The sequence below is a fragment of the Amblyraja radiata genome, chromosome 27, assembly GCF_010909765.2.
Source record: "Amblyraja radiata isolate CabotCenter1 chromosome 27, sAmbRad1.1.pri, whole genome shotgun sequence".
Lineage (NCBI taxonomy): Eukaryota > Metazoa > Chordata > Chondrichthyes > Rajiformes > Rajidae > Amblyraja > Amblyraja radiata.
Genome location: NC_045982.1, coordinates 14,409,521 through 14,437,513, shown reverse-complemented (window position 1 = coordinate 14,437,513; position 27,993 = coordinate 14,409,521). Strand labels below are relative to the sequence as shown.

General features: G+C 42.3%; 2 long non-coding RNA genes across 2 annotated transcripts; one reads left to right on the top strand and one right to left on the bottom strand.

Annotated features, from left to right (window-relative positions):
• Positions 1 to 154: 154 nt before the first annotated feature.
• Positions 155 to 5,528, bottom strand: LOC116988470. The gene is made up of 3 exons (XR_004415954.1): positions 5,422 to 5,528; positions 4,550 to 4,874; positions 155 to 1,138 (listed from the first exon to the last, which is right to left on the bottom strand). It is a non-coding gene; the product is annotated as an uncharacterized LOC116988470 (long non-coding RNA).
• On the top strand, positions 3,598 to 27,354 carry LOC116988471. Its single transcript, XR_004415955.1, has 5 exons — positions 3,598 to 3,609; positions 6,421 to 6,429; positions 8,159 to 8,163; positions 8,224 to 8,230; positions 27,074 to 27,354. It is a non-coding gene; the product is annotated as an uncharacterized LOC116988471 (long non-coding RNA).
• Positions 27,355 to 27,993: the final 639 nt, after the last annotated feature.

Below are 27,993 nucleotides of genomic sequence, written 5' to 3'. Positions count from 1 at the left end.
ACCGATTCTTGATTAGAATGGGTGTCAGGGGTTATGGGGAGAAGGCAGGAGAATGGGGTTGAGAGTAATCGAGATAGATCAGCCATGATTGAATGGCAGAGTAGACTTGATTGGGCTGGCTGGACTAATTCTGCTCCTAGAACTTATGAACTTATGAAGTAGATTTGTGAGTTTATTAAAAATCCACAGTATTACATTTTGGAATACTTGCACTGCAAAGCGTTCATGCAATGGATTAAAGCAAATTGCCTGCTTCGGTGAAACAACGGCAGGTATCAGATGCCAGACCCATATGAACAAATCACTCTCTCTCCCCGCCAACATTGCTCTTACCAGCCGCCTGCATTTCAATCAGCCTAAGGTGTAGCTTTGTAATACAGTTTTAAGGGAACTCTGGAACTCAGTGTGAAATCAATGTCTTTTATTGTGCCAGCAATTACTTTCCATGACTTGTTTTTATCGAGTTGGCGTTGATAAACTGTGAGCAAAATATCCTGAAGTTTGAAAGGAAATGTGCCCTTTCCTCTTTGCTGATTTAAATGTTCAACCAACGTCTGTCTTTGTGGGGGGAAAACTCCACTCAACACTCGACATTTGGCAAGTTGACAAGTAAAGCAACTGTATCGCCTGGAGAGACACTGCAGAGACACAGTTGTTTGTCTCTGTCACCCTGTCTTACAGTGTCATGCTGTCTGTCTCTGCTTGACTCTGTCCCTCTGTCTCTGCTGTCTGGATCTGCTCTTATCTCTCTCCTTTTCTTATTTCTCTATTTCCTGGCCTTCTTGCCCGCTACTTCTCTTCTCAACACAACCTATACAGTGTATAAATCCCTTGTTCCACTATGGTTCTTTCATTGAACACAAGTTATTTAAAGTGGCAACGACATTGTAGCAGGGTACTTGGGGTTTAGAAATACTGTAAATATACATGATGAGTACAAATGATTACAGTGCCCCTAAGATCCAAAGTACATTGCAGCAGCTGCTTTCTGTACAGAAGCTGTTAGAAACACTCAGCGATGTTGATATGTCAGTGTCGATGGAGACAGACGGTAGAGCCAGTGTTGCCAAGGTCCTGATGAATCTTCATCCACCTGAAATGTTCTGAGATAGTACACACATCGGAAAATAAGGTGCATCTGAAATGAAACAAGAGATGATAGAAATGGTCAGCAGCTCAGGCAAGATCTGTGGAGAGAAAATAAGCGGCAATGTTTCAGGTCTGTGAACATTCATCGGAGCTCTGAAACCCTGAGGCGGAGATTATATTTTTGTCTCCACAGACACTGCCTGACATTCTGTGTATTTCTAGAAGTTTCTGTTTTATTTTGGAATGCGGAATTTTGCTTTGGGAACTCAGGGGTATTGTTTGTATCAATCATGTAGTTTTATTTCTCAATTGCAAATGTGTATTTCCGCCTGCCAACATTTTATCGAATGATGAAATGGTTAATATTCCTTCGGAATGATGACCCAAATTTCAGTGTACCTTAGTTGGTTAAGTGAAAATAAACGCAAACTTGAACTTGAACTTGTCCAATATATGATGGTGAGTGATTTGGAAGTGATCTCCACTTTAACACGCCAATTGATGAGGGTTGTTGATTTAGTAGCTGGCACAGAAGGAACTTTGTTAAATCGCTGTGGTGTATGATGCAGATCACATGCAGAGAAATTGGTTGATGGAGTGAGTATGGATGGGTCGTCGACAGGAAATCTATTAGCTTTCTCCCTCCTATTCTTGTATTCAAAGTATTCCACTGCACACTTCATTGTGTAAGGCTCTATCTTTCATTTTACTAGGCATTCATTTTGTCAGCTCAAATTCTTTTGCAGAAGAGGGGATTAGGCCTGAGGTAGGTCAGCCATAATCATATTGAATGGCGGGGCAGTCGTGAAGGACAAATTATCTGCTCTTGCTGAAGATAGCCACATAAAGCTCGACTAACTCAGTGGGTCCGGCACCATCTCTGGAGAAATGGATAGAACAGGTTTGGAAGGATATGGACCAAGCGCAGGCGTGGGACTAGTGTATCTGGGACATTGTTGGCCGGTGTGGGTGAGTTGGACCAAAGAACCTGTTTCCACACTATATCACTCTATGACTCTATAAAAGGAATAGGCGACGTTTTGGGTTGAGACCCTTCTTCAGACTCCCACTCCTGCTCCTACTTACTTATGTTCTTATGTTGTAATAATAATACTGGGATGGGGCAATGTCACAATAAATGGTAAGCCTATTTTCCTGGCTGCGCCCCACCACCTCCCTCCAACCATAATGATAGATAATTTAATTAATTTGAATTGTGGGAGGGGATAATTGTTATGGAATCAGTTGTGGGAGTGGGTGGGTTAGGGTTTAATGATGTCGCTGAAATGACCCAGTAGTTTCCAAAAAATTGTTTGATTCCACCTTAGATTTGGGTGTAAATTTGTTCCAAACTGTGACTTTAAAAAGTTGAAATTCATTTGACTTCAGCCCTTGGCAAACGGTTTCTGATGTAGTCACCTCCAAGGTAAACCATGTAGCTCGTGGGATGCACAAAAGGAACAACAACTCACTGGGCACCAGTGGTGCCATCTCAATGACAAGGGTTAGTTAGTCTCACTGCAGATTGACATAAATTGAAGAAAGTTTGAGTTTTTGTGTAAAAAGGTGTGTTATTAGGGTGGCGCAACTTGTAGAGCTGCTGCCTCACTGCCCCATAGACCCGGGTTCGATCCTGACATCAGGAGTTATTTGCGTGGAGTTTACACATTGTCCCTGTGACTGTGTGGGTTTCCTCCCACATACCAATGACGAGCGGGTTCGTAGGTTAATTGGCCTTTGCAAATAGCCCCTAGTGCTTGGGAAATGAATGGGAAAGTGGGATAGCATAGAGCTAGTTTGAACAGGTGATTGATAGCCAGCATGGGCTCGGTGGGCCAAACGGCCTCTTTCTGTGCTGTTTCTCTAAAAATTAGCACCTCGACCCCATTACAAGAAATATAGATATGAATGAATATATAAAGCCATGTTTTTTTGTAAAACAGATGTTGAGGAAGTGCCCAACAGCTCAATGTGAGTATTTTACCAACATCTTATTGATTTACATTTTACTGTGTAAGTTGTCCACAGCCACTGTTCAAAAATGGATGGAAAATAGGCATTCCACATATTTTGACATTAGCCCTTACCTGCGTTTGTGAAGATAAAATCTCGGAACTGAGCTCAGGTAGAAATGTTAAATCAGACTCATAGTTAATCCGACCCCCACAGCCAATCCAAGCCCAAGCCAATCCCAAAAACATATAGAACATAGAATAACGCACTGCAGGAACAGGCCCTTGTGCTGAACATGTTGCCAAGTTAAACCACTCTCCTCTGCCTGCATGTAGTCCATATCCTTCCATTCCCTGCAGATTTATCCAAAAACCTCTTCAGCGCCACTGTTGTATCTGCTTCTACCACCACCCCTCTCACCTTAAAGCTCTGCCTTCTAGCCTTTGACATTTCCGTGCTGGGAAGAAGGTTCTGGCTCTCTACTATACCAATGTCCTTCATAATTTTACAAACTTCTAGCAGGTCTCCCCCCAGCCTATGATACTCCAGAGACACCAATGCAAGTTTGTCCAAACCTTTCTTATAGCTAACACCCTCCAATCCAAGCAGCATTATGATAAACCTCTTCTGCAGCCGCTCCAAAGTTTCCAAATCCTTCCTGTATAGTGTGACCAGAACAGCACCCAAACTCCAGAAGTGGGCAAACAACATTTTTATGAAGCTGCAATATTATTTCCTGACAACATGACTTCCTGACTCTTCTACTCAATGCCCCAACCATCAAAGCAAGCATACTGTATGCTGTCTTAATTTATTTCCTCCCAGTTCACAAACACAATCTACACCCACCCCAGCACAGAGGCTGGTGTCCTGTGTCTATATGTCCAACTTTAAAAATGTTGTTCCAAACCTATAAATCTAAGTGTAGTTGTTTATAAGGAGCAGCTGGTTGTTAGCCTGACCTGATCTGGTCTCAGTTCAAAGACCTAAATACTTTCAAAGCCATCTCAAGTGAACCGACTGTGTGTGGGAAGGCTTGGCAAATAGATGGTGAAATATCTGTGGAGCAAAGGAATAAGATGCAGAGAAGACTGTGAATGCAATAATCAGATTTTAGAAACCCAATGAAGGCCGTCAGTGTGAGTATCTTGAACATCTTGGTCAGACAGCAATAGGATTATTTCTGCATCCTCTTCATCTGTTCCTTGAACTGATCCCCTTTCTGACCTCGTGTCCTTCCTCCTCTGGGAACCCTGTGACCGAGGCTTCTTGTAAGACAAAACTGTGCAGGAAGCAGTACATGACCACAAAACCTGAGACCCGTCAGGTTACATTCCAAGGAACCCCAAATCGATCAGGCCCTTGCAGCATGCATTTGACATGTCAGTAGTTTGTGCCTGATCTGGTGACTGCATGAACTCATTATATCAGTGTTCAGCATTTTTTTCCCTTTGTTCATTACTTGGGATCTGGGTATCTCTGGTAATGTATGTTCATCCCTAATTACCTTTGAAAATGTGATAGTGAGCCGCCTTCTTGAATCGCCTCTGCTTCTAAATTAGCTCGACTCATCCTTAGATCCTACAGGGCCATCAGCAAGCGCAGCAGTGTAAGATGGTATTGATCTCCCAACAATCTCCTGAGAGTTGCTCTTCAGTTTCAAAGAACAATGCCACGATGATTTTCCTTAAAGTAAGTGCATTGTGGTAGGTGTCACTAAATCATACGTTAATATAAGTGACTCTATGATGCTGCCTGTGAATTCAGAACAAGATGACATAGATGTTATGGTGCAATTTGTGATTCTTCCAGCCTTCAAGAGTTCTGCCACTCTGCAAAAAAAAAGTGTCCTGTCATGGTACCTTTTACAGCTAGAGATTACATCTCCAACTTAAATGATTCACTGGTTTAGTTTTAGTTTAGTTTAGAGATACAGCATGGAGACAGGATCTGCGGCCCACCAAGTCTGCGGCGACCAGTGATCCCTGCACACTAACACTATCCTACACACACACACGGGACAATTTACAATTTTACCGAAGCCAATTAACCTACAAACCTGCGTGTCTTTGGAGTGTGTGAGGAAACCGCAACACCCAGAGAAAACCCACACAGGTCACGGGGAGAATGTACAAATTCCGTATAGACAGCACCCGTGTTCAGGATCGAACCCGGGTCTCTGGCGTTGTAAGGCAGCAACTCTGCAACCAAGGTGTAGTGAAATTCATTTTTTGCATTCAGTTCAGTAAATTATTCCAACACATAAACACAATCCCAGATTAAGTACAAAGTGGGTTGAAATAGTCCACTGTGACCATAAACAAGAGCCATCAGGGTTTGGCGCCATTTTCAAAGTCCAAGCTGCAGCTGGGGTCTTACCTTCTGCGCCCTCAAGGTCGGCTGCAGGAGGCGCCCCCGGGGCACAGACCTGAAGGTGACTGTGTGAGGAGAGGGGCGACAGTTCGCGGGACAGTCCGGACGGACACGGCAGCTGCAACGGGCCTTTATGGCCATCTGCATCTGGGACTGAAAATATCGCCAAATCCTGGTGAATCGTGCATATAAACTCACTGGGCTGTTCTATAAATTCTGAACTTTCATACTACAAGGGTGGCAAGGTGGCGCAGCAGTAGAGTTGCTGCCTTACAGCGCCAGAGACCTGGGTTCGATTCTGACTAGGGGCGCTTGTCTGTACGGAGTTTGTACATTCTCCCTGTGACCTGCATGGATTTTCTCCAGGATCTCTGGTTTCCTCCCACTCTCCTAAGACATACAGGTTCGTAGGTTAATTGATTTGATATAATTGGAAAGTGTCCCTAGTGTGTGTAGGATAGCATAAGTGTGCGGGTATCGCTGGTTGGCATGGACTTGGTGGGCCCGATGGGCCTGATTCCGTGCTGTATATTTCAACTAAACTAATCTAAAAGAGAGAGTAGCAAGACTGTAGATGGCCGTGCGAAGAGAGAGACAACGGTTCGCGGGACGATGTGAAGAAATGGACAAAGACTTCAGGATCATATGAGATCAGATGAGTCAGTCGTTTCCACATTGACTAATTATAGCAGCTAACGCTGGAGCCTATTGAAGGAATTTTGAACATGAATTAATTCTAGACGTAGGTATAAAACCAAGCGCTGACGAGGAGACACAACTCATCGGTGGATTGAGTCAGGATGTCACACGTTCATCAGATCAGTGCAACATCAGAGACCTGAACACAATTAAGAAGGCCCAAGGACCTGAGAAAACCAATCAGGGGATTGAACCTGTAAATGCTATATATATGTGAAACACTCCTTCAAAGATGGAAAGCAGAGTTGTATATCTGAATTTAAATGTGTAATGCCTCATACATCATATACGTATCGTAAGCACAAGTGGTTGTTGGTGTGAGTCTGCTTTAAAGTGCATTTATGCATGGTCCAAGTCTCCTGGAGTGTCCTAAAGACTATTATATTTGCAACTAGGCAGCTCTTCAAAACAGGTTTATACCACCTTCAGAAGCACTGCAAGATGCATTAGCAACATAAACATATTTTAGGAGCCAAGAATAAGACATCTGTCGGTGAAACTAATAAAGGCCATGCCTCAGATCCTGACAAGGAAAATTATAAGTTCCGTGAAAATATAAAGGAGCATGTCAGGTGGGTCGAGAGGTGGAAAATAGAATTCAATCCAGACACGTGTGAGGTGATGCATCCGGGAAGGGGAAGGGGATGCAGAATAAATCGAAGGGTGCGCTTATATGTAGAAATTAATGCTCACAGTCACCTCGAGAGCAGGACGGGTAGAAACGGGGAATGAGTATCTTTATAGGTACTTTCCCTATTGCCCAAGGCCTGGCACAAGGACATCATATTTCGGGCCGAAACGCTGCATATTTCCTTCGCTCCATAGATGCTGCTGCACCCGCTGAGTTTCTCCAGCATTTTTGTGTACCGTCATATAAGAACTGTTGTAAATGCTGGGTGGGTCACAGCTGTGTTTAGTTTATCACGCTTAAGTTGCCTGGGGCTGCAATCCTACAGTCTACAATTGGCTGTTAATGCTCTCTTATGTAGCCTGACAAGCCAATGGTGGTTTGGAAAATCAATGCGGTATAGGTCAAATGCTTTGTTTTTCTATCACAGGGTTGAAAATATGGTTATACTCACTCTGAAGAATGTTCCTGTGGTTCCTCACAACGCTAAAAAATATTCATCAACTATCCATAAAACATCAGCTAAAGGGATAAAAGAGGGATCATCAGCACTGCCTCAGGATATTTAGTAAGACCACCCATTTATTTCTGAGTTTTCATAACAGTCAAAGCCATGTCAATGATACTCAGACCACAGTGCAGTTGGACTGGAGACCACCACAAATGCCCATGTCTCAACTCCTGATCAGCTTTTGTGCTCTTAGCTCGGTGACAAACAAATATTCTGTGCTTTAAAAAGATGCACTGAACAAATAGCTCGGGAAATCAGATGCATATGTTGGTAAGACCTAGCCTCTAACTAACCTCAAAGGGCCCAGTTGAAACTTCCCGTTGGAACATAGAACAGTAAAGCATAAGAGCAGGCCCCTCATCCTACAATGTCTGTGCCGAACATAATTCCAAGACCAACTCTTATCTGTCTGTACATAATCTATATCCCTCCATATCTATATGCTTATCCACAAGTCTCTAAATGCCTCTCCCATTACTTCTAGCGGTGCATTCCAGGTACTCATCACCCTCTGTGTAAAAAATACTTGCCCCGTGTATCTCCTTTAAACCTTGCCCCTCTCACCTTAAAGATATGTCACAACACCAAAGATGTACAGGTTTGTAGGTTAATTGGCTTAGTACAAACGGGTATCAAACGGTGTTTTGATAACGGTTTGTATCTTAGTACAAACGGTATCCTAGTGTGCGTAGGATAGTGTGTGGGGATCATTGGTCAGCGCGAACTCCGTGGGCCGAAGGGCCTGTTTCCGTGCTAAACTAAACGTCAAACAAAAAAAATCAAGCAACCACAAAATGCACACATGATGTTTACCACTTAATACATTCAAAAGCAGCCCAGACAAACTTACTTCCTCTGTAAAGAGCCAAGAGTGTAAAACCTGTATGGCAGCAGGGTCTTGTGAGCAATTGTCTGTCAATTTGCCTCTTCTCTGTTTGTGTGAAAATACCTCGCTCATGCAGCCAACAAGTGGGAGAGTAGAGAGCAGAAGTAAAGGAACCCTGATTAATGGCCGCATCTCGTCGATGGTAATTTCTGTGGACAGATCTGTGGCTCTGGGATCGGGTTATTGAGTCACCTCAGGATCCATCATTGAACCTGGGTAGATAGTTGAGGAGGATCACCAGCAGCAAGCATATCACCACAAAGTTACTTCCGCAAAGACCGCTCCCTCCATAACTCCCTTGTCAATTCTTCCCTTCCCTCCCGCACCACCCCCTCCCCAGGCACTTTCCCTTGCAACCGCAAGAAATGCAACACTTGTCCCTTTACCTCCCCCCTCGACTCCATTCAAGGACCCAAGCAGTCGTTCCAGGTGCGACAGAGGTTTACCTGCATCTCCTCCAACCTCATCTATTGCATCCGCTGCTCTAGATGTCAGCAGATCTATATCGGTGAGACCAAGCGGTGGTTGGGCGATCGTTTCGCCGAACACCTGCGCTCGGTCCGCAATAACCAACCTGACCTCCCGGTGGCTCAACACTTCAACTCCCCCTCCCACTCCGTATCCGACCTCTCTGTCCTGGGTCTCCTCCATGGCCAGAGCGAGCAACACCGGAAATTGGAGGAACAGCACCTCATATTCCGCTTGGGGAGTCTGCATCCTGGGGGCATGAACATTGAATTCTCCCAATTTTGTTAGTCCTTGCTGTCTCCTCCCCTTCCTCAGCCCTCCTGCTGTCTCCTCCCATCCCCCAGCCTTCGAGCTCCTCCTCCTTTTTCTTTCTTCTCCCCGCCCCCCCACCCCCGATCAGTCTGAAGAAGGGCTTCGGCCCGAAACGTTGCCTTTTCCTTCGCTCCATAGATGCTGCTGCACCCGCTGAGTTTCTCCAGCTTTTTTGTGTACCTTCGATTTTCCAGCATCTGCAGTTCCTTCTTAAACTCTTAACCACAAAGTTACTGATGTGCCGCAGTGCAACAAAAAATGATGTTTATTGCAAGTTAGGAAAAATGTGATTTCATAAAAGTGATATGAAAAATTGGGATTCGAGATTCCTATTGCCTAAAGCTGACAGGTATTTATTTTCAGTGCAGGTGGAGGTCTTTCATTTGGACAAACCACTGATGTTGTGGGTCATTCATTTGGACAAACCACTGATGTTGTGAATGTTTCCAGTCAATTTGTTTCTCCTTGCAATATATCAGTGATTAGTCCCTAGATACCTCACCAACAAGCCATTCTTCAGAGTGTTCTGGCAGGTAATTTGGCCTTTCTCTGTCCTTATCTGATGCTCAAGAGTTCACTTCCACCACGGCTCACTGGTGACTGACCAGGAGTTGGAGCCAGGTGTATTTGTCCACCTCCTAGCTCAGACTCCATTGTAATGCACAAGGTTACAGGTTTTCACAGACAGAGATTGAGCCCTAGGTCTTCCTGCAGTAGGGCAAGGAACACGCTATTGGGACTGCTCTCAGTTTGTTTTTGTTTTCATTAAATTAGGTTAAAAAACCCTGAGCAGATTGAGTGGATTTGGAAGGAAAACAAACTGCTTTTTGGCCAAACACTTGACCTTTGTAATTTGCACTGCCCGATTTAGTTATCAACAAACAGTTGTCTGCTCTTGCTGAGACTCTATTTTCACATGGCCAGCACTCTGGGGAAACACTCTAGTTTCCAGCATTGCTTGAGACTTGATAATTCTCTGCTCCTGATAAATTATATATTAGTGTTGCCTGCAGATTAAATAGGATCAGTGTGTTTTTACTTTTAGCCTCAGTCTCTTAAATATATGATGTGTTTGACTTCAGCAATTTTGGTGGATGGAGAGTTTGGTGACTGAAATACAGGCTCACAAAACAACTTATTAAAAGGAATGTGACTGGTGAGATCACAGCATTAGGTAATTCAATTCCTGGATGATTCTGGTCCATATGTTTCTCACTCCCAGGCTTGCTTTCAATGCATTTCCTGGGTTATAAAAGAGCAAGCAACCTTGTGCTTCAAATTATTAACTCACTGCTAAAAAATCGTGGCTTCCTCAGTGGTTTCCAAAGAGAGAGTAAGCATCGATCAGCACAAGCAGCACCACAGTAACAGAGAGGATGCAAATTAACAAACAATTACTCATGAGATTCGTCAACAATCCCCCAGTTGAACATACAGATTTTACACCATCGGGTTTTTGAAAGAGCTACTTGTCAGGGCCCCTTTAGAAAGTATCAAATGGTTGGAATTATGTGTGCATTTAATGTCTTTGTGTTTGATTGCTGTACGGATTTTATTGATTTGTGAATATTTTTTTGTTTGAGCAGCAAGAGATGATGACATCATTGGAGAACTGGCTCTCAGAGGTTGCTGAGAGTGACAGTGTAGGGATGGGAAGAGGCAGCTGAATTAACATCCAGGTTTTAAGTGATTGGATTGTGAGTTACATTTGGATTAATGTCTGTAATCATGCTAATTCACGATTATGCTCTTGGACTCAACAATCTATTGATACGTGACTCACCAATTCAGTGATAACATCAAAAGTCATAAAAATGACAACATTATATTTAAATTTATTGCATTTTTTAAACAGTTTCATTTCTGAACAGCATCCAAAGGTTTACAGTAGATACCCTCAGTATAGTTGCAACCATATATGGTCACAATAGCTTCTATCTGAATGAATTTATGCACATCCAAGAATTATTTCTTAATTTGGAGATGAAAATAAATCTGCTAAAAATCAACAGAATAAAAAGTAACTTTCTTGAGGGAGCCCTTCCCTGTTTTATGCTACTTTAACAAAGCAAAGACTGACATTGAAAAGGTCATCACACATCCTATCGTTTAATAAAGAGAGTGCAGAATATGTGAGTAATCTAGTAAGAAATATAAAAGCAGATTTGGAAGAGCTCCTAAATATATGTGAAAGGGAAAAAATTAACAAATGTTAATGTGATCTGTTTCAGAATGAAGCAGGAGAACTAAATAGGAGGATAAGGGAATGGTAGAGAAAATGAACAAACATTCTGTGTCTGCCTCCATTGATAGGAACCTTAGGGGTAACTTTTTCACACAAAGGGTGGTGGGTGTATAGAACGAGCTGCCTGTGGAGGTAGTTGAGGCAGGTATAATCACAACTTTTAAGAAATATTTAGACAGGTACATGGATAGGATAGGTTTAGAGGGATATGGGCCAAAAGCAGGCAGGTGGGACGAGTGTAGATGGGACATGTTGGTTGTTGGTGTGTTGGGCCAAAGGGCCTGTTTCCATGCTGTAAGACTATGACTCTAAGAGTACATAAAACACTTCCAAGAACTATGTCTATATTACAGGAAATGCTCAAATTAGCATTATTTAATTATTAGTGATAGATAAATTCATAATAGATTAATGGGACTGATCGGTTATACATCCCCAAGGGCTGATAGTCTGCATCCTAGGGTTTTGAAGAGGACATTGTGGCGATAGTGGATGTCCTGGTTGTCATCTTCCTAGTTTCACATTGATTCAAAGGTTGCAATTGTAACCCTTTGCCTGCAAAGGAGGGTTACAAATGCAACTGTTTACAAGTACTATGTTCCCACTTTCTAATTAAAAGGGAGAGGGGAGAGAAAACTGGGAACTGCTGACCAGTAGTAGGGGAAATGCTAGAATATGTTATTAAGAAAGAAACAGAGCACTTGATAAACAATAGTGGGATTCAAGAAAGTCAAGGATTTATAAAAGGGATATCATCTTTGACAAATCTGGCCCGGCATTTTGAGGTCATAGCGAGCAGAAAAGATAACGGTGAAACAGTTGATAAGGTGCTGAGGAAGAGCTTGCTTAACAAAATTAGAGCACATTTATGTTGGGAGAAAGTACTCATGTGGACTGAGAATTAAAAAAATTACAGTTGTTTGATTACCAAGCCTGATGCAAGCTTTCTATTCCAGATTTATCCAAGTTAAATTCCCTGGCTGCCACAGAGGGATATGATCTTATACAGAGGTCCAGGTCTCGGTAGACAAGTCCTTTGCAACCATCGGTAGGCTGAATGTGTCATTGCACCAAGCCTTGACATTAGCCAGAGGTGAATGTCTGTAGTTGCAACTGCTGGGTGACACGACCAAGTGCACTGTATGAATTGATATACAAATCGTTGAAATCTTTTGTGATTATATTTTTAGATTTAGGACATTCAAAAAATGTCAGCAAGCTTAACGCACTTTAATAGGAGGAAGTGACATGATGGATAACCATGAGGAAAGAGGAAACAAACTAGAAGGGGTCAAAAGGCATATATGCTATCTTTTTAATTTTCTTCCCAAGTCAATGAAGGAAATAATGGTTTTCCTTGCCTAGAATTTCCCTTCCTCCACATTGGAAGGCCTTTACAAAAATCCGCTCATGCAGTTGGCTGGGAGCTACAACATGACTGGGTCTGGAGTTAAAACTACAGAGGGTTCACAGTGCTGAGTAATGTGCCTTGGCCTGCACCATCTCAACCCTTGCCCTGTATTAAATTACAACACAATTCAGAGAAGAACGTGACAGTTTATCAGGCCTCCTGCCAATCTTTATCCTCCAAGGCTATACTCCATGGATTAGATGAACTAGATTAGAATCCCATAAAGTTTTCGAGGGGCTGAACAGTTTGCAAATTGCAACAGCACAAGACAAAATAATCCTGTGCACGAACTGCAGTAGCATATTAAGTGATAAAATATTGATGATTGTAAATTCCTACCTTACAATGATTATATCAAAGGTTGTGTGAGACACTATATTAAACACAATTAAAGAGTCTGAAGAAGGGTCCCAGCCTGAAATGTCACCTATTTGTGTTCTTCAGGGATGTTGCCTGGCCTGCTGAGTTACTCCACCACTTTGTGTTTATTCTTGCTAAATCAGCATCTGCAATTCCTTGTTACTACTTCTATACTCTGAAGAGGACATTTGTCCAACCGGGAACTAAAAAAAAACAGAATTGCAATAAAAAATGGTACCAGATTGGAGTTTGCAATTTACACTGAATTTTGTTTTAAAGTGAAAATCTGTAAGCTTCAGGAGATTTCCTGATGTGTCTTTACAATGCTGACATTGGTGATGCAATTTTATTCTTTATCTCATTTGATAAGGCACTTGACAGGTCTGATTCTGGTTCTTGTCACCCTTGATGCTACGCTTGCAGTTTAGAAGTCACTTTGCCAGTATTCCGGGTACAAATTTCATTCCTGGACTGATGGGTATATTTAGGTTTGAATAGCATCTTCATTACCTTATATAGCAGGGCCCAATTGAATTTCACGCTCTCAGTATTAATAGCCTGGGAGAACTTCATTCAACACTGCCAAAAATAGCAGGCAAATACTGAAGCAGTGAGAATGAATTTAACCCCTCACAGACTCCAGCCAATCTTTTCTTTAAACAATCTCCTGTACAAAGCTATTTCCTTGTACAATGAATGAAATTTCCTTCTGAAGTTACCATTTCATTGCACATTTGAAATCCAATCATTTGTCATGATTACGTAAGATTGTATGATATAAGAACACAAGCTACCAATTCATATTGGACTTTATCTGAATTGATCAATAGTGAAGAACAAACTGTTCTGAAAGTCACCTTGATGCCCCAAGAAGCAACTATAGCTCATTGCTGTTGAAAAGATAGGTTTGCGGTCAGTGTATCTGAAACCAATATGAAGCTGACTTGTTGCATGTTTTATACACAGAGGCTAGCGAGTGACTGGAATGCGCTGCTAGGAGTAGTGAGGGAGGCAGATACGATCGTGGCATTCGAGAGACCTTTAGACAAGCGTATGGATATGCAAAGAATGGAAGGATATGGATTATATGCAGACAGATAAGATTTGGTCTTGGCATCATGTATGGCACAGATATTGTGGGCTGAAGAAGCCTGGCCATATGCTGTACTGTTCTGTATACTGTGTTCTATAACTCATGAAATTACAAAGGTCTGTTGTGGCTGTACAATGACTGGACCCCATCATTTTGAACATCCTACCATGCTGTGCGTGTTGTCTGATTTGCTTCCATTTAAAAAATATAAAACAACATTGAAGCAGAAAAATATGTCCATTACTTGGGTCTTGGATGCTCTAATGGTAGCAGGTTGAGGGAACAGCTAATCCAAGACAGCATGATTCTTTGCAAGACCTTGGACCATTTCTGGAGTCAGAGCTCTCCAGCTGCATCAGCTGCATTGCTGGGGGTGACTTTACAGATGTATGGTAATTCTTATGTAAACTGAACCCTAGTGCTCCAGGCATTTGTTCCGTATGAACATATTTAAAATAGTTTTTAAAACAATTTTAATTTGGTCATCATAGCCGGTCTGTAATTTGTATTTAGTGCAACGAGCAGCACAGTGGCGCAGAGGTAGAGTTGCTGCCTTACAGCATCAGGGACTCGGGTTCGATCCTGACTACGGGTGCAGTCTGTACGGAGTTTGTACATTCTCCCCGTGATCGCGTGGTTTTTCTCAGAGATTTTGGTTTCCTCCCACACTTCAAAGACGTAGAGGTTTGTAGGTTAAATGGCTTGGTATAAAGGTAAATTGTCCCTAGTGTGTGTAGTATAGTGCTAGTGTGTGGGGATTGCTGGTCAGAGCGGACTCGGTGGGCCTGTTTCTGTGCTGTATTTCTAATCTAAATTAAAACTAAACTAAACTAAGAGCAAGACTACTCTACTAACTTTACATCATCCTGAAGCAGATCCTAATTACCTTGCTCAACCATTGAGAACAAATCTATGAACCTTCTTAGGCCCCCCTCGGTCATGGCTGACCACGGGAGTCTCCAGGGTGTTATTCCCTATATGGAGGAGGCCTGTGCATGACATTGTTTAACGTGGGGAGACTGGTGCACAGACAGCCACCCCACAGTCCTTGACAGATCTGGATCAGGATCCAGTGGCATGGAGTCCAAGACGACCGGAGACCCTTTTCTGCTGCAGCCTTCATCCGCCTTCCCAGCCGTCGTGACACTCCACTAAGGTCAGCCATCATCCTCCGCCTGTTGCACCGTTGAGGTTTTGGTTGAATTGCTCTTTATCAGAGACCTCCCCCTTGACCTTACCGCCATGGGTGGCCCTACCAGGAGCATAGCTCCAGACGGCATTGCTCTCAGGATCTCAGGTCCACACAAGCTTCTCCACCACGACAAGTTGATAATCCCCGGAGAATCTATGAACCACCGCTAGATTATTGTAAGTTCCTTCCTTACAACAATTGTATCAAAGTTAATACTGTAGTTAATGCTATACAGTTGAAAGGGACATTTGTCCAACTGGGGTTAGAAAAATCATGATAGTAAAAATAAATGGGGTTTGAAATTTACACTGGGTTTTATAATAGCGAAAATCTCTAGGCATCAGGAAACCTCCCAGTGTACCTTTACAATCTTGATATTGGGTAATTATTTAATATTAATGTTATCAATAGCTTCAGTTGATGGAAGAGACATTATCAGTTTGCTTTGATTATTGAAATGAGATCTGATGCCAAATCTTGGGCTACTCTTGGGCTTCTTGCTGGAGTGGGCATCAACTCTAAGCCGCACAACAGCTCAAATTAATTTTTACTTCAGTCATCTCATTTGCATCTAAAAAACAATCATACTGTGTGGTATGTATAATAATAATAAATTTTATTTATGGGCGCCTTTCAAGAGTCTCAAGGACACCTTACAAAAATTGAGCATGTAGAGGAAAAACATGTAAGGGGAATGAAATAAATAGTAGAGACATGACTAGTACACAAAGTAAAGACAGAATTCAATACAAAACACAGTATGAGGCAGTTAATGCACAGATGAAAAGGGACGGGGACGTGGGGCTAAGGATAGGCAGAGGTGAAGAGATGGGTCTTGAGGCGGGACTGGAAGATGGTGAGGGACACAAAATTGCGGATCAGTTGGGGGAGGGAGTTCCAGAGCCTGGGAGCTGCCCTGGAGAAGGCTCTGTCCCCAAAACTGCGGAGGTTGGACTTGTGGATGGAGAGGAGACCGGCTGATGTGGATCTGAGGGACCGTGAGGGTTGGTAGGGGGAGAGGAGGTCAATGAGATATGGGGGGGCCAGATGGTGGAGGGCTTTGTAGGTGAGGACCAGGATTTTGTAGGTGATCCGGTGGGAGATGGGAAGCCAGTGAAGTTGTTTGAGGACTGGAGTGATGTGATGCCAGGATTTGGGTGATGAGTCGGGCGGCTGCGTTCTGGACCAGTTGGAGTCGGTTGATGTAGGTGGAGCTGATGCCAAGGAGAAGTGAGTTGCAATAGTCCAGTCGGGAGGAGATGAAGGCATGGATGAGTCTTTCAGCAGCGGGCGGTGTGAGAGAGGGTCTGAGTTTGGCGATGTTGCGGAGATGAAAGAATGAGGTTTTAATGACATGGCGGATGTGAGGCTCAAGGGAGAGGGTGGAATCAAAGATCACGCCAAGGTTACGGGCCTGGGGAGATGGGGAGACAGTGGTGCCGTCGATGGTGAGAGTGGGGTTATTGATTTTACTGAGTGTGGCTTTGGAGCCTATGAGGAGGAATTCTGTCTTATCGCTGTTTAGTTTGAGGAAATTATGTTGCATCCAGGTTTTTATAGCTGACAAACAGGAGTTGATATGGGAGAGGGGGGGGGGGTTGTGGGGGGATTTGGTGCCAAGGTAAATCTGGGTGTCATCAGCGTAACAGTGGAAGTCCAGATTGAAGTGGCGGAGTATCTGACCAAGGGGGAGGATGTAGATGATGAAGAGGAGGGGGCCAAGTACGGAGCCTTGGGGAACGCCTTGAGTGACTGCGGCTGTAGCAGAGGTGTGGTTGTGGAGAGAGATGAAGTGGGATCTGTTGGAAAGGTAGGAACGGAGCCAGCTGAGTGCAGAGCCTTCAATGCCGAGGTCTTTGAGTCTGGTGAGCAGGATGTTATGGTTCACTGTATCGAAGGCTGCGCTCAGGTCGAGGAGGATGAGGATGTTGAGGGAACCAGTGTCAGCAGAGGTGAGGAGGTCGTTGAGGACTTTGAGGAGAGCAGTTTCTGTGCTATGGAGGGGGCGAAAGCCAGATTGGAGGGGTTCAAGTAGGTTATACGCAAGGAGGTGGGAATGAAGTTGCGACGCAACGATACGCTCCAGGGTTTTTGAAAGGAAGGGGAGGTTTGAGATTGGGCGGTAGTTAATGAGAGAGGAGGGATCAAGACCAGGTTTCTTTAAGATTGGTGTAACGGCAGCAGTTTTGAAAGCGGAGGGGACAATTCCTTGGGACAATGAGGAGTTGAAGAGATTAGTGAGGTAGGGGCAGAGAACGAGGAGGCAGGACTTCAACAGGGGAGTGGGGAGAGGGTCGAGGGAGCAGGTAGTGGGTTTGGAAGAGCTGATGAGTTTGGAGATTTCAATAGGGGTGACCAGGTCAAACTGGGAGAGGAAGCAGTGTGGAGGAGGGGTAAGGAGGTCAGTGGAGATGTTGAAAGGAGGGGCCTTGGTAGGTGGTGGAGTAGATGCTGGGGAGTCGGGTACAGGGGATAAAGATTGATAGATGGTGCTGATTTTATCAGCGAAAAAGTGGAGGAATAAGTTGCAGAGATCCGGAGTAGAGGTAGGGAGAGTGTTGGCTCGAGGCTTGAGGAGGTTGCCCACTGTGGAGAAGAGGGTTCTGTGGTTTAGGCAGGGATCGGTGAATATGGAGGAGAGGTAGGCAGATTTTGCAGCAATGAGAGCATCTTTGTATGTTGGTTTTCATAAGCACACAGAGTGGCATTCCAATAATCTGGTTTATGCAGTTAATTTCTTTAAAATAAATCCATAATTTTTTTTCTTCTAACACTGCTATAAAATGGAAATTTTATTTTAAAAGTGTGCGGATGCAATATTACGAAATATAAAATTTGGGCGGCACGATGGCACAGTGGTAGAGTGGCTATCTTACGTTGCCAGAGACCCAGGTTTGATACTGGCTACGGGTGTTGTCTGTACGAAGTTTGTACGTTCTCCCCGTGACCTGCGTGGGTTTTTCCCGGGATCTCCGGTTTCCTCTCACACCACAAAGACGTACAGGTTTGCAGGTTAATTGGCTTGGTAAAAAGTGTAACTTGTCCCTCTTGTGTGTGGATAGTGTTAATGTATGTAAATGTGCAGGGATCACTGGTAGGCACGGACTCGGTGGGCCGAAGTGCCTGCTTCTGCACTGTCTCTAAACTAAACTAAATGTTGCCAACCACAGGGAGTTCAGCAATTCCAGGGTTAATGGAACGTTGCCCTGGAATAAAAGATAAACAGGTTTATGTTGGCAGTTCAGAGTGATACTCACATAAGGATTGGTGCATCAAATCGGAGTTAATACATTTGCTTTTTTCATTGGTTTAATGCAGAAGATCTGTTGATTTTACCAATTATACAAGAGCTCCAGAAACACTTGGTGAACAAAACTGAATAAGGTAATATTAGCTTCATAGGGGTGTTCATATTTCCTTTTATGTTTCTGCATTTAACACTGTGGCTTGGACATTGGCAGAGTTAACGTTTGTTTGTAAAACCTCTACCAGTTGCATGCAGACAATCAGATTTTATTTAACTTGTGATTGCTTTTAAGTGAACATGATTGTGGCATTGAACTGTTGCCTTACAGCCTGGTATTGCTGCTATTATCTGGTGCTGCTGGCCAAACTACAGCCAACGTAAGTTCAAAATTTATTGAATGTCTTAATTAATGATGAAGTACAGTATGTGTTGAGAGGAGAGCACAGTTGAATCGGAGTATGCTGTGGTCTGAAAGTCGATTGGCTTAGGTGGGATATAATGTCTGAATGTGTATGTTATGAGTGTAACTGTAAGTCTACAGTTGTATACTTTAAACTCTTACCAAAATGACTGTTGACCTGTTGACAGTGTGGACAGTAATTGTAGAAGACACATGTGATGAGACAGTCAATTTGGCACTGAATCTTGCAAAGTTCTTGCACTAGAACTTCTTGGCGATGCTAGTTTCTGTTTTATGCGGGAAGATAAAGGGAGTAAAACAATAGTAAAGTTAAAGTTGTCAAGGATTGTTTTGCCTCATGTCAGATGGGGTTGCCAATAAAGGAAAGTTACAACTGTTGAGATGCAGAGAAATTCTACAATCATTATTTATAGTGTAGATAAGCACCTCCCAAATATATTTTAACTAACCTATCGCCGCTTGGCTCCTTGTATGATCATGCTAGCACAAGTAGCTGCTGCATTTACTGTGACTGTTAACATTGAGCTTTGGATCTGAAGTGTTTTGATGACTTCTTGGAGAAGTGGTCAGATGCTTTACAAAATGCAAGTCAATTTAAATGGTAGATTTCCACCATCACTATCCATTGCTTAGAAATTCCAAGCACTATCCATTAGGCAGAAACGATACAACCATCAAAATTGTTGGAAGTTAAGGAATTGAACTACACAAGTGAGCTAATTGCAAGGAATAATTTGTCATCTTGTTAACAGGTACATTAAAAGACATTGGCAAAGATATTTTACATGTCTTAAAGGTCCTTAGTCCTCATAGCTCGTTTTTGGAAAATCTCTTGCCAGTCAAATTCTTGGCTGTACATCTCTAGATATGGATATCGGAAAGAGTGGAGGTAAGTAGATGTAAGACAGAGACAATGAAGGGGAGGAGGTTGTGAGAAAAGTGGAGGAATACAGGAGATGAGCTTTATGTTTAGTTCTCATATAAATGCAGCCATTTTGTTTAAGGATGAAGCAGGAGGAAGTTATGCATGTCTGTTTCATTGAGGTGTCATTTCTTCTGGATGAGGTTTCATCCAGAAGAAATGTTACCTTAATATTATCTCCAGTAAAAGAGAGAAGAAAGGTGTTGAGTTTAACGAAAGATTTGAATTAGCAGTGTTCATGGCACCATGAGTTATGAATGATCTGACGTACAGTAATCTGACTTTATGCAATTCTCCCATACATTTTTATAGCATTTTTTTAAGCTAGTAGAAGTAATAATGAACATAAGGTTTCATGGTATTCACTTTTAACTGGATACAGTATATATTCAATTAGTCTAATTATGGGAAGTGATCGGGTGATTATTCAATAAAATGAAAGAATTATAGCAACTATAAATGGAGTGAATCAATATGGGTAGCTATCGAAAATGGACACTTCTGGCTCACAGATGAATTGGCTCACTGACAGTATGTAAAGGGGATCTTATTGAAACATATAAGATTGTTAAGGGTTTGGACATGCTAGAGGCAGGAAACATGTTCCAGATGTTGGGGGAGTCCAGAACCAGGGGCTACAGTTTAAGAATAAGGGGTAAGCCATTTAGACGGAGACTTTTTCTCACAGAGAGTTGTGAGTCTGTGGAATTCTCTGCCTCAGAGGGCGGTGGAGGCCGGTTCTCTGGATACTTTCAAGAGAGAGCTAGATAGGGCTCTTAAAGATAGGGGATATGGGAAGAAGGCAGGAACGGGGTACTGATTGGGAATGATCAGCCATGATCACATTGAATGGCGGTGTTGACTCAAAGGGCCGAATGGCCTACTCCTGCACCTATTGTCTATTGTCTATTGTCTAAACTGGGGACTGCTTGTATTTAGTATTTTTTGGTACATTGCAAACTTTTTTTTCAAAACCAGGGAAATAGTATGTTGAATGCACTTACATGAGTATAACGTGTACGAATCCAGTTGTTCGATAAAAAAGATCGATATTCAGCTTGTGTTTTGTATATTATGGACATTGCAGACGATGTAAGATTTTCCTTTGGTCACCTGTGCCTGGGGATTAAACAGGAGGAGTATGCTTAAGTGTGGTGCAGCAACTGAGTTCTGGGATGAGGAGATTCTTGGCCCTCGGCCACTAATGTCCCTACTATCACATGTATCTCTCTCTGGAAATGCTCAGAAAGCAACAGCGCCTGAAAATTCCAAAGTTGCTGTGGATTTACCAGGTTTATAACCCTGGAATTTTCTGCTCCCTGTGATGTACAACTTTTTTTTTTAAAGCAGGGACAAATCAGTCTAACTCAAAATTGCAAATCCTCTACCTTCTCTCAGTCCATTGCACTGCAGAAGGTGCTTCTCATGTACATTTTAAATTTGATGCCTGCATCCGCCTCTTCCACCCTTGTCCCAATCATTCCAAGTGAAAAACATTTCCTCAACTTGCCTTTAATTCTTCCATCATCGATCTGCATTCTTCATTAATAAGTATTTTATTTGAAAGCGCAGATTTCTCACGAACAAGTATGAACAGATATTCAGCAAGGAAATTAATTATCTTCTGTAATAATCAATATTCTCTGTGGTCGATAAATAACACAATTGTTTATTAAAATCATCTTTTTGATCATAAAAATTAGATCAAGTGGGGCCCATCAAATGTAGAGCTGCTAATTAGTTGAGAGTCACGCGTTTCAGTGGAATGCATTGAATGTGCTTAATCAGCCTCATAAATCCTCTACTTGACTTACAGAAAGAAGATTAAAGTGACAAAAAAGACCGCATCCTGGTAAATGCTACCTCTTCCAAACTGCAAGTGAGTTGTATATATCATCAGGACCATGTAACAGTCAAAATCAGGAGCTGCATTTAATCATCAACAAATGAGTTTGGAAAAGGGTTTAGATGCATCACAACTGGCAAGGTCGTCTAATGAACAGCAAAAATGGTGCAATTGAATGTTTTGGGGGATGCTCTCCACAACTCCAGCTTGGCGATGCTCACTATTTCCACAAACTGCAGCAGAGTGGGTGAAGGTTTATACCTCTGGTAGAATGAACAGTGTCACCGTAGGTCTCACATTTCTTCAGGTAAAGTCTTCTGTCGATAGCCATTTTCAGGTTATGCATTACTTCAGATCTTTATCTTTCTGTTTGTCGCAACCATTCTGAATATCATTAACCCTGCCAGTATTCCGATGATCCTGGCTGTATCTGTGGGAATTGGATTTCTGACTTTGCCCCTGGCGCTTGCTAATACATTCTGTTAGAGGATTTCATAACTTGCGGAGCTACAGGAATGTTTCTTCATCCACCTCAGCTAGTTATATTTATAGACACTTGGGGCATAAAGTTGGCCCGTTTGATGGGTATGGTTTGGGAGCTATGAATGGTGATTCGACTGAAATTATTGTACAAATCATCGACACACATTTTTAGTAGGAGTGTGAGGAACACACACACACACACACACACACACACACACACACACACACACACACACACACACACACACACACACACACACACACACACACACACACACACACACACACACACACACACACACACACACACACACACACACACACACACACACACACACACACTAAATGTACAGAAAGGGCAGGGTGAAATGAAAATCATTGTAAAGTGTTGACTAATCCCACCACCTCAGAAATTAAAAATCAAACGAGAATTAACCAAATGCGAGACGCCTAGCATTTAATAGCATCTCATCATCCCAACATCAACTGGCTATTTAAACAAATTCTTGGTAACTTGATATTTTTGTGATTGAATGGAAAGCGAGTCAGTTGCATTGATTTTTTTTTATATTTCTCAGGAAATTGCATGCAACAACAATGGTTTAGTTTAGAGGTTCAACAGGGAAACAGGCCCTTTGGCCCACTGGGTTCATGCTACCTATCTATCACCGTACACACTAGTTCTGTGTTATCCCGCTATCTCATCAACTCCCTACACATTAGGGGCAATTTTACAGAGGCCAGTTAATTGAAAATCCCGCACATCTTTGGGATGTGGGTGGAAACCGGAGCACCCGGTAGATATACAGGTGGTCACAGGGCGTATGTGGAAACTCCACACAGACAGCAGTCGAGCTCAGGATTGAACCTGGGTCTCTGGCACAGTGAGGCAGCAACTCTATCAGCTGTGCCACTATGCACTACCCTAGTTACCTTGGTCATATCCTCACCATCAATATGTTGAGTTGATCACCATTTAATAGAACCCTAACTGCAACTTCCTCATCAATACAGTGCCCTCCAAGAGTAAGGCTTGCTATTCAATGGCAAGTGATTCACCTAATTCGTTAAAACCTTTCCACCTCCTTCCAGGCACAAGCTGGGAATTTTCACTACTTACTGCACTTGGATTCATGAAGATCCAACACTGTTAAAATAAAGTTTGGCATCATCCAGGACAAAGCAGCCTCTTTGTTGCCATTATGTTCATTGTCTTGAACAATCGCTCCCTCCACACTTGCACACAACGGTAGCTGCATGCACCCTCTTAAAAATGTTTTATGGGTAGACTTGAGGGCATTTCTGTGCATGCTGCAAACATTGCCATCCAGGAGGACAAAGCCAGAAGTACTTGGGGACACCACCCTGTGCAGTTTACTGTCCTGGTCATGAATCCTCATAACTGTGAAACATATTGGCATTGCTCCATTGGACTGCCCTGATCTAAATGCTTTCAACACACTTTTAACAGATGGTTCAACAAGATGCTTCCTAATGATCTTTCTAAAGATAATCAGAGAAGAATATTAAATGCTGGCTTATTCTACATCCCACAAGAGAATAAAAATGAAAAAAATCTATTCCTTCTTCAACTATACTTTTCTTATCTTCTCTCTGTTACTAATGATCTATTTGTACATTGTGAATTGTATTCATGTATTGTCTTTCTGCTGACTGGTTAGCACACGGCAAAAGCTTTTCACTGTACCTCCATACATGTGACAATAAACTAAACTGAACTGAACTGAATTGAACTAATCTCATTATCTGCTCAATTCCAACTGTCGAATAAAAGAAAAACAAAATCAATATACCTGACAATTGTTATATATGCAGTCATGAAAATATGTACAAGAATCATGCGTTAACTTTAACCAAATTCCTTGTGGCTGTCTTCCATGTTTGTTTGTCTGCCCTGTGCTCTCACCCTGGTAACAGTAGCATGTGGTGGGCTGCTCATTTTCAATGGATGAAGATGCCACAAAGGATGATTTTGGCCAACCTGGGGGCATAGGAGTCTGGCCTTGGAATACCTCACCTCACCATGAGCAATAGCTGTTGCTCGATGACAAGCAGCAGTCAGAGTGCAGGTGAGATCACGTACGTCATCCTGAAAGGGGATGGTAGATTGTTGCTGGTTGGAACCATTGCCACCACCCTGGGTCTGGGTTGGAGCAATCTGAGCAAACCATTAGATGTATTGCAAAGCGAGGGTATTACCTTTAGAATCTGCATTATCTAAGGTAATTGATGTTACAATTAATAAAAATCAGCTGGAGGAACAGGCTGCATCTGTTGAAGGAAATGGGCAGATGTTTCGAGTCAGGCTTCTACAGACTTTTGCAGTCAGAAGTCTCCCTCCACGGATACTGCTTGACCTAATGAGTTTTTCCAGCAGTTTGTTTCTTTTGCTCCAGGTTCCAGCAACTACATTCTAGTGTCTCCAATGCTGAAATATAAGTGGCCACTGCTGGAGGGGACAGCTTCCAGAATCAGTGCAAGCTTGGAGACGAACTGTCATTTGACCTTTAACATTTTACATCGTTTTTCTTGACGACCAGATAATACCTGAAACGTAAGTTGTGCATGCCTTTATCTGTAGCCTCCTCTGCAGAAAAAATGTACGTGTGACATCGTACTTCAGGAATTAGGAATCCGCCGCTCTCATTAACCTTTCCTCTTGTCACAGATAAGACCCGTGTTCGATGACTCAGCGCATGCTGATCACTGTTCGAAAGTAATCTCCAAAGTGGAAATGTCCCTGCTAGGGGTGTCAGATCCAGTGGTAGTGACTGTTTCACAGCTCAAGCACCAACCCATTCTCCAAGTGAGAGGCCTTGGAATTATGAGAGAATGACACAAAAGTAGCACTAAAAAGAGAGGAGAGCTGTAAACTGGAGAAGAATACTTGTATCACCTACTCTCTGAAAATAGAAGGGAAGACAATGATCTGCCATAGGCACAAGTAGCAAGGAGCGATACGCGCACAGACATCTTTATGTCCACAAAAAGGCACTGTCTGGAAGCAATGTGCTACGAGAATGAATAGCACATTTAGGGCAGAATGGTCATTGTATTAGGTTGCAGAATGAATTCTATAAGGTTTGACAGTCCACTGGGTCAACAGGGCATAGATTAATTGTCCGCTGCCAACCTATTGCGCGTTTTTCAGTTACACTTATTATGGCTTTAAATCTTTTGGGTTGGTCAGGTATCAGAGCAAGCACAGAATTATGTAAATACGTTACACTATCTGGTGTTGATGTTTTTTTTAATGTTAGGTTGCAATGGCATAATATTAAAGAGCAAATTCTTATGCTCTTTTTAAAATGGTAGCAATAAACGCTGCAATCTTTTAGAAATTCTTCCGAACTATCCAAGACAAGAGCATAATGCTCATTTTCCACTATTAATCTACCATGGTGGGTATGATCTTCAAATAGAACAATCTATTTGTTCAACCACCTGCCCGAAAAATATTCAGCATGATATACAGGATGGCCTGAGCAATGTATTCCTCGTACCACAAATGCAAACAACACCCCTCATTCATCTGATCAACATTTATTATGTCAAGGCCACAGGTCACATAGAAGATTTAGGGGCAGCACAGTGGCATAGCATTACAATTAGAGTTGCTGCCTTACAGTGCCAGAGACCTAGGGTTTGATCCTGACTATGGGTGCTGCCTGTCGGGCCTGTTTCCGTGCTGTATCTCGGAACTGAACTAAAAAGTATTTATAGAGTTCACCATAATAAAGAACATACATTATATTAAACTATTTCTTTGCGATGCCTCAAGTAAATTGCACTCGGAGTACTTATTGCTGAGGACACCATGCAGTGCCTAACATCATGGTGTAGTTTGAGTTGGGATATTGTTAACATTCTTTGAAGTTTTGTAACATCTGGTATTATGCTTGTCACAATAGGAAGCTGAATTTGAGTGCACATTGCAGTCTTCACTACGTACTTACTACCCCGTCAGTTAAGCGAGATGTTCTTTAAATAATGGACAAAAATAACAGACACAATTCAATCGGTATAAAGTGTACCTCTTGATATCACAGTTCCAAATGAGACTTGCAGCTGCTGTCACGTTGCTATTCATTTCAATAGGGGAACATATGAGGTCAAATTTCTTCAGTGGAAATCTATATGTATCACACTGATTGGTGAAATACAATATACCCTCTCCTCCAATTATTTGTGCCCCTATTTCGCTGGTGGTGAGTCACAGTACAATCCTGTTTTATAGGAGTGGTTTGACATTGTTGTACGAATCCAAAGGACATCACGTAGGTAATGGAAGTATTAACTTCTATAGCAAGTGGAAGGATATAGTCAAGCAGGTCATAACTGTAGTGTTTGTCCAACAGTCTAATTTAAGGTATGTGTGATTGCATCTTGATGCTCTGTTACTCTACTTATGTTTAACTCGTCTTACCATTCCCTGTGCGTGCATCTGATTTCCCCATAAGTAGCATAGGATTTGCCTGAGTGGTGCCTGATATCCAACAGTTATGCTTCCTTTTGGTTATAGAATGCTTTATGATAATTCAAAATAGTTTTGCACACCCAGCCATGTCTTTACAGCTTTTAAACAAGCAATGGCTTTAATAAATATGATATTTTGAAGAACTTTCATTATTGTTTGAATTTTATTTTTATTTTCATTAAAAGGGAACTAAATTAAATATCATGGATGAATGTACATCAAAGGCACTATGTAAAATTTGAGATCTAAAGGACGAATAGAGTTTTAAATGGAACATAGAATAGTACAGGACAGGAACAGGCCTTTCTGTCCCCAATGTCTGTGTTGAACATGAAACCAAGACTGCACATAATCCATATCACTCAATTTCGTGCATATATATGTGCTTATCCAAAGGTCTCTTTAATAATAACTTATGCATCTTTCTTTTGGGAAGTTAAATGCAAGGGAAAAATATACAACTAATGGCATGATGCTCAACAGCATTGATGTACAGGTAGTCCAAGTCCATAACTCCCTGAAAGTGGCAACTGGAAAGTAGATAGTGGTAAGCAAAGCATATGGTATGCAAGCATTCATTGGTTGGGGCATTAAGTAAAAGAGTCAAGATGTAATGATACAGCTGTATAGGACTCTGCTTCCCATAAAGACAATCCTTAAAGTTGTTAATTAAGATGGATGGTAGCTTTTTAACCTCCTGAGCCTTCATAACATTGAGTATCTTTTTAATTGGCAAAAAACTTTATTACCTTTTACGTGACCTGATCTTGCTTCGGGTTACAAAGTTTATCTAGTGAATAGATGCAGAGCGGAGAGACCCCCAAGTTCAATCTCTAATTCATGTTGCAATACAAGAGCAAAACTCTTTCAAGAGAGAGTTAGAGTTAGATTTAGCTCTTAGGGCTAAGGGAATCAAAGGATATGGGGGAAAAAGCCAGAACGGGGTACTAATTTTGGATGATCAGTCATGATCATATTGAATGGTGGTGCTGGCTTGAAGGGCAGAATGGCCTACTTCTGCACCTATGTTTCTAATGTAAAGTACCTCTGCAGTTTTGGGTTGGAAGGGGAATAACACCTAGGATTTACAGGGCTTACCACAAACCAATAATTCCTGTTGGATGTGCACATGTCAACTTTAGGTTAAGACACAAGTCACAAGTCTTGGGAATGAGGAGAGATTGGATAGGTTGGCTTTGGTTTCTTTGGAACAGGGGGTGCTAGGGAGGGACCTGATAGAGGTATACAAAATATCCAGGTAGAGTAGAAAGTAAGAAACATTTCCCCATGGCAGTGGTATCTACAACAAGAAGTCATAGGTATAAAGTGAGGTTTAGAAGGAATTCGAGGTAACGA